We start from the raw sequence: 6,850 nt of genomic DNA, 5'->3' as shown, positions 1-6,850 counted from the left end.
GTCCGCACAGAGTAATGCCACAGGCCTCCGGTTCTTAGCTTCACCACCAAGTCCCCTTTTTTGGGCATGGAGAGTCAGAGCCGCCTGCACGGCAGCTCATCCGCGGCAAACTCTCCTACCCTCGACGCATTTCACGCAACACGCCCAAATAAAGGTCCTGTCCAATTATTCCCCAGAATTTTTTATTAAAAACTCCACTGGAAGTCCATCGACCCCCGGGCACGACCGGGGGACATCTGGGTTACGAGCCTCTTGCCAGTCATGTGACAACAGAGGAATGTCCATTTCATCCCTCTGTGCTAGAGAGAAGATTAGGAGTCCTGCGAACAAGACCTGAGCACACATAGGATCACACACTTTGCCCCGTATTAACCAAATTCCATTTATAAAACTCCACAGTCCGCTTCCCGCATCTCCCCCAACCACAGAGGTCACCCGCCCCAGTCTAGACCACTCGTGCAAGCATACCCTTGGCTTCCTGCTCTGATCTTTCCACCAGCAGAGGAGCTTGGGAGTCATCCTCCCTTTGAGCCCATCAGGAGAACTAACTCTTCAAGTGCCCTTTGCTTTTACACCTCGGAAAAAACAACTGCCCAGGTCCCGTAGGCCTGCATCGCCTTGCCCCACCATTCACTCCGACTCAACTTATACCAGCGCTCTAGTTCCCCCAAATACTCTTCCTAGACTCTGAGGGATTGAGAGAGCTGCTGTACTTGTTGACAGCTGTGTACTGTTGACAGAAAAGCCGAATTTGGACTTTCCCCACATCCCACCATTGACTCAGAGACTCATACTCCTCTCTTCGCTGCTGACGCGGAAACACAAAAAAAGGCTCTGATGACACCTCCCTTACGGGATCCGCCCACATCTTTACCACTGGTTCTGCCACTTGGGTGGGGGACAAACGACTGGTTGGATAGGATATCTTGCATCCAATCACCACCCCCAGCAGAGGCAGAAGGCGAGCCATCAATTAAACAGGAGGAAGTCAGACCAACAGTAGAGTTTGTTTGGGTTAAATTGATGCAAGGTTTAAACTTAGAGAACGCATAGGCATAGTCGCTGGTAATATATTCACAGAAACAGCTTGCCGCAGTCGCTGACAAGAATAGAAATGTAATTGAGCGTTAAGGCCGACTTGGTCCCCAAGAGTATATAAGAAGCATGCTTTCCAAAAAAAAGGTGTGGTAGTGCGACTTGACTTATCACTGATCTCGTGGTACTTCAAACTACCATCAACCTAAAAGGTCATATCTGGCTTTCATACTCTAGAACAATTGCATCTCTTGACTTCAGATTTATGAATGAGACATACTGAGTCAATTACCACATACACTCCTCACGCTGAATATATCCACCAAATTGGAGTGGATGAAGGGCGTAGTTGGTGCTATGAAGGGTGTTGTTCTCGAACCATCTCTTCACTAATTAGTAAATCATTGTGCGACTTCTAGTAGGAGAAACAGATACATATCTGAATTTCATACTCTAGAACAATTGTATCTTTTGACCGCTGGTTTTTGTGCGAGACCTACTGAGTCAAGTACCCTGTACACTCTCAGTGGTGTTACACAGGGTCTTGATCTACGATAGCAGTCTCCTTACTAATCAGAAAAAATATACAAAAAAAGAAAAAGGTCATGGTACAACTTCTAGCAGGGGGAACAGATACTGACGTGATTGGCTAAACCGGTAGAGCAATTGTGAGTTGAAGAACATACTCTCTGGGAACCAACCAGGTCGACCTACGCTAAGGTAACCGCTTGTTGTAATACATAGATAAGGCATTGAGAGTTCAAGTGTTTTTGATGATTATTGATGTTTTATTGGAAAGACGTAAAGAAACTGTAATGACGTGTATAACTGTGTGCTTTGCAAACATTGAATAAAAAGTAGAAACTAGACCCAAAACCCTAGGGGAGAAAACATCTGACACTCCAAGATCTAGGGGAACAAGTCTAGTTTCTACACAAAAGACAATATATTGTAAAAGGTAAAGTTATTCTGTATTAATATTCAAGCAATATTAACCGACGGGTATAGGCATTAAATCGTAAATCGTGTGTCTAGATACAAGAATAATTGGGAACCCTATAGAGCAATGGCGAGGTGAAGAGTCTACTCTATAAAAGGTAAATAGGCATTAAATCGTAAATCGTGTGTCTAGATATAAGGGAAAAATGGGAACCCTATAGAGCAATGGCGAGGTGAAGAGTCTACTCTATAAGAGGTAAATAGGCATTAATTCGTAAATCGATTTACAACAGAGTTTATTATTTATGTCTAGATACAAGAGTCTTTGGAAACCCTATAGAGCTGAAGAGTCTACTCTTAGGGAACCCTATAGAGCAATGTCCAGCTGAAGAGTCTACTCTTAGGGAACCAAAGATGCCTGGTAAAGGTACCACAAGAAGGAGGTTCTCTAAGTCTGATTAATATTATCTAAGATCRCGAAACAATAAACACTAAAAGGCAATTCTCAGAATTAAGGGCAYGAATAAACAACCCAGGTCAGTCCGGCGGACCTGTGAATCATCTGTTTGKCGGATGATATAAGAACTCGAGTGATACGACTTGTGTCACTCTTGACGGGGGACCCGGTAAGGTCTACTCAAAATCCCCTACCYCYACACTGCCCCCACCTTTCCCAAAAGGTCTGGAGACCTGAGCAAAAASTGSCATCTTGTAAGAGCTTTACATTGAACTTCCAATAAGATGCCTGCCGGGGCCCTGGTGAAATAGACAGCCGAGCCATGGTTATGTGGTGATCTGAAAACCCCACTGGGAGAATGGTAGCGCCCAGCAGCCTATTGCTCTGATTCCTGGACATGTAAAAACGATCACGTCGGGCTGCACTCACCCTAGCCCCAAAAACCTTCACCCATGTATACTGTCTTGTGTTGGGYTGTWTAGTTCTCCAAACATCCACTAGGTCGAACTGATTAATGATGTCCCTTAACACTCCCACTGAATGAGGCTCTTCCCCATTTTGTCCTTCTTGTAACTCCATGTGTCAGTGTGCAGTACCTCCGTATTCGACCCAGCGCTTCTGCAGCGCTGATCCTGTGGAAGTTCCTGTCTCCTAAGGCCTCCCAATAGCACCCCTCTGTTCATCCATCCCTGTGTTAGCGCGCTAATCCAATTGCATAAAGCACTATAATACCATGTTGCGTTAATTTCTCTGCTTTACAAACAAAATCAACAACCCCTTCGCCCTACACGCACTCATTGAGGAGAGCAAATTTTACAGACAGACCCGGATGCACAATCAAGATATGCACCCCTGCCCGACTAAGATTTTCCCAGTGCCTCAACACACTTGCCATTTCCACACAGAGCCCCCAATCTACTTCATTTCCCTCACTATGCGTCTCCTGCAGAAAACAACATTTTGTATAACTTTTTGTTGTTTTAATATCCCCACACACTCCTCTTTCCGCGCATCTCTGGAAAGCCATTTTTGAGTGAGGCCTTCCCGAAGGTCTCCATAAGGAAGTGGGAGAAAGCCAGAGAGAAAATTAGACCAATAGCAAGCCTAAAACGCCCCAGTGTTCCCAGGAAAGAAAACACATACATCCTCAACAACGTCTGAAGGTAACCTTTCGCATTTCTGTTGTGACTCCACTTCCGACGCCTCCACCGTATTCCTGGTGAGAGGACACCATTGCCACTTACCACACTCATGTACTGATTTACTACTTTTTTCTCAGATTTAGGAAAAAGGAACAAGCTCCAAAGAATTTCTCTTTTTTCCCCCTTGGTTTTTTCCCCTTGGTCTCATCAGGAACAACTGGGAATGAGACCAAGCCAGAAGGGGTCGTGGTGATTAGCCCCCTCTGCTTGACTTGCGCTTCAGCTTCCGGGGGCCCATTGAGAGTTCATATGAAAAAACAAATACTTCCTCATCCTCAACTCACTTTCCTCCTCATCTCTATCTCCCACCCTTGACTTCCTCTCTGAGTAGGCATCCCCCCACAGCAAAGGCAAAGTTTCCAATGGTGCCCTATTGACCAACCCTTTTTTCCTTTTCCACTATGACCCGCACTCCTCCTCCCCCCGCCTAGTCTGCTTACGACTCCCCCCACACTATCTTCTCCTCATCCGACTAGGCAATAAACCTGACTAGACGTCGAGCCTCATCTACACCCACCTCCATAGCATACTAGGCCGCCGCCTCAGGCTCCCCCCTCATCTCTAGCCTGACTATACCCAGGCCTCCGCTATATACATCATCCATAGCCTGAACTGACCCAGCCTCAGCTACCGCGCCATCTCTAGCCTGAACTAGGGCCAGCCTCAGCTACAACCGACATTCTCTAGCCTGACTAAGACTCAGCCTACGCATATACCCCAATCCATGAAGCCTGACTAGACCTACCAGACCCCATCAAGTCCTCATCATCCACCTCCATAGCAATGACAAGACCCAGCCTCCGCTACCCGACCATCTCTAGCCTGACTAGACCCAGCCTCATCTCCTACACCACCATCCATAGCATGACTAGGCCCAGCCTGGCTAACCCCACCATCTCTTAGCCTGACTAGACCCAGCCTCCGCTACCCACCATCTCTAGCCTGACTAGACCCAGCTCCGCTATCACACCATCCATAGCCTGACTAGACCCAGCCTCAGCTACTCCACCACATCTTAGCCTGACTCAGGCCCCAGCCTCATCTACAAACATCTCTTGCATGACTAGGCCCGCCTCATCTACACACCATCCCTGGCATGACTAGGCCCAGCCTCATCTACACCGCCATCCCTGGCATGACTAGGCCCAGCCTCTGCTGTCTGCATCTCATTATCCCCTGCACTTTGACCTCGATTTCCCCCACTGGCGCTTGTACCCTCACCTTGTCTACGGCCTTTATGTGGGCACGCAAAGCTCTTATGCCCCAAATCCCTACACTCAAAACACCGTAGACTATCTGTGCTGGCAAACCCTGCATAGAGTCCCTCCCCATACCTCACTTTAAAATGCACATTTAGCTGTTGCTCATTGTTATTCAGAAACATAAACACTTGCCTCCGGAACGAAACGGCATCTGCCTGAGAACCTGCCGACAGTACACGAAAACCGCTAGCAAACTTACCAAAACGACTCAGCTCTTTCCTGATTTGATCATCCGTAATAAACAGAGGCAAATTTGCAACAACCACTCTTGTCGAAGGGGTAGAGAGAGGTGAAACTGGCACCAACACACCCCTTACAAATATTCCACAAGCAATTAGCCTACCAACCAAATTTGCTCTTTTCATAAACACAACCACAGCTTTGTTCATTCGAGAAGCAGAATGTATAAATTCAGCTCCTACCTGTTCACCGACCGCGAGCAGAACCTCCTCCACCTTAACTCCATTCTCAGGAACACACCTGAATCCATGCCGAATCGACAGCATCCCCTCCGCGCTAGGCTGAGAAGCCATCGCGCACACCACACCTTCCAAACCCCAGGAAAGTTACTCTGTCCTCTTCCACCCTAACTTTGAAACAACTGTGGATACCGCTAAAACAAATATTGCATTAACCCTCCACCATAGAAAATAACATGTAAAGAAAATAATCAAGAAAGTTAGTTAGGATAGAGCCCTCCACACCAAACACTCAAACTCCAAAAAATTCCCAGCATGCACTGCAAGAGAGAGAGCGAGACCCCTCACCTCTGCTCTACACTTGTCAGTGCTCTCTCTGTGTGTGAAGGTAAAGCAGGAAGTCTGTSTCAGGAAGTCCCGTCCCCTCAGGCCGTGTCATCGCCAGGTTTGGTGCATCAGGCTCTGGGTACACTGCACAGCCACTCATGTGATCATCTGGGATCTGTCAATCAACAATTGGTAAAGTGATAAGATTGAGATTGGTACATTTTTACTGGCAGCCTCTCTCCATGATCCAAGGACTACTAGGACTACTCTCATTGTGCCAAACTGGGTTCAAATGTCTTCTGTTGACATTTTCTGTATTTATTTATCTGTATACTGTATGTATGTATATTCTTTACTGCTCTAGGAATATAATTATTGTTTGGATAACCTTATTTACTATTGTAATGATTTATATTTTTATTATTTTATTTTTTCACTCTTCATGCAATGCGCACGGCAGAGAATGCCGGAAAAATAAATATTTTAATGTTTGTTTATGTGTCAATTAATCCCATAACACAACATCAAAAAAATATATTAATTCATACTATACTAGTACTATAGCATATCTGGATGGTGTGAGTAAGAGTAAAATGCTGCTATACTCACAATAACATCCAGACTCAGTCCTGTAGTTCTCATTGGCACGGCCACACCTGTACAAATGGAAAGCTTTGATTGGTTGAGATCATTCAGGGGTCAATAGAACCCCACAGTGGAGGTGTCATAATACCCATAAATCCTACCAGTCAAACAAATGTATTTATAAAGCCCTTTTTACATCAGCAGATGTCACAAAGTGCTATACAGAAAAACAGGGAAATGGTTCCAATCGTTTTTCCACAATTCATTTTTCCCATCGGGAATTTTAGAAACACTTAAAACGAAGGCTTGCCCTGGCGTGACGTTTTGATAACCATGTAAATCTCTCTCGGACAAGGTGACTTTTATCAATATATTTACTGTCAGATTCAAAAGTGCTAATTAGCATCAAACTAGACATCATGCAAGACTACAAATCCCTGCAAGCTCCTGCACATCATCTTTAGCTGACACCTTTGCTAACAGGTATTGTGTCAATTTAAAACCTGCAGAAGACAGTTCACAGAACTGTCAATTTAAAGAAATGTAGCCAACTTATTCATGACTAAATTTAGCTAACATTAGATAGTTCATCAAGAGATTCTTACCTTTGCCTCGATTCAGCAG

The sequence above is a fragment of the Salvelinus sp. IW2-2015 genome, unplaced genomic scaffold (assembly GCF_002910315.2).
Source record: "Salvelinus sp. IW2-2015 unplaced genomic scaffold, ASM291031v2 Un_scaffold910, whole genome shotgun sequence".
In the NCBI taxonomy this organism is placed as follows: Eukaryota; Metazoa; Chordata; class Actinopteri; order Salmoniformes; family Salmonidae; genus Salvelinus; species Salvelinus sp. IW2-2015.
The sequence above is the reverse complement of the archived record's forward strand: the minus strand, read 5'-3'. Positions refer to the sequence as shown.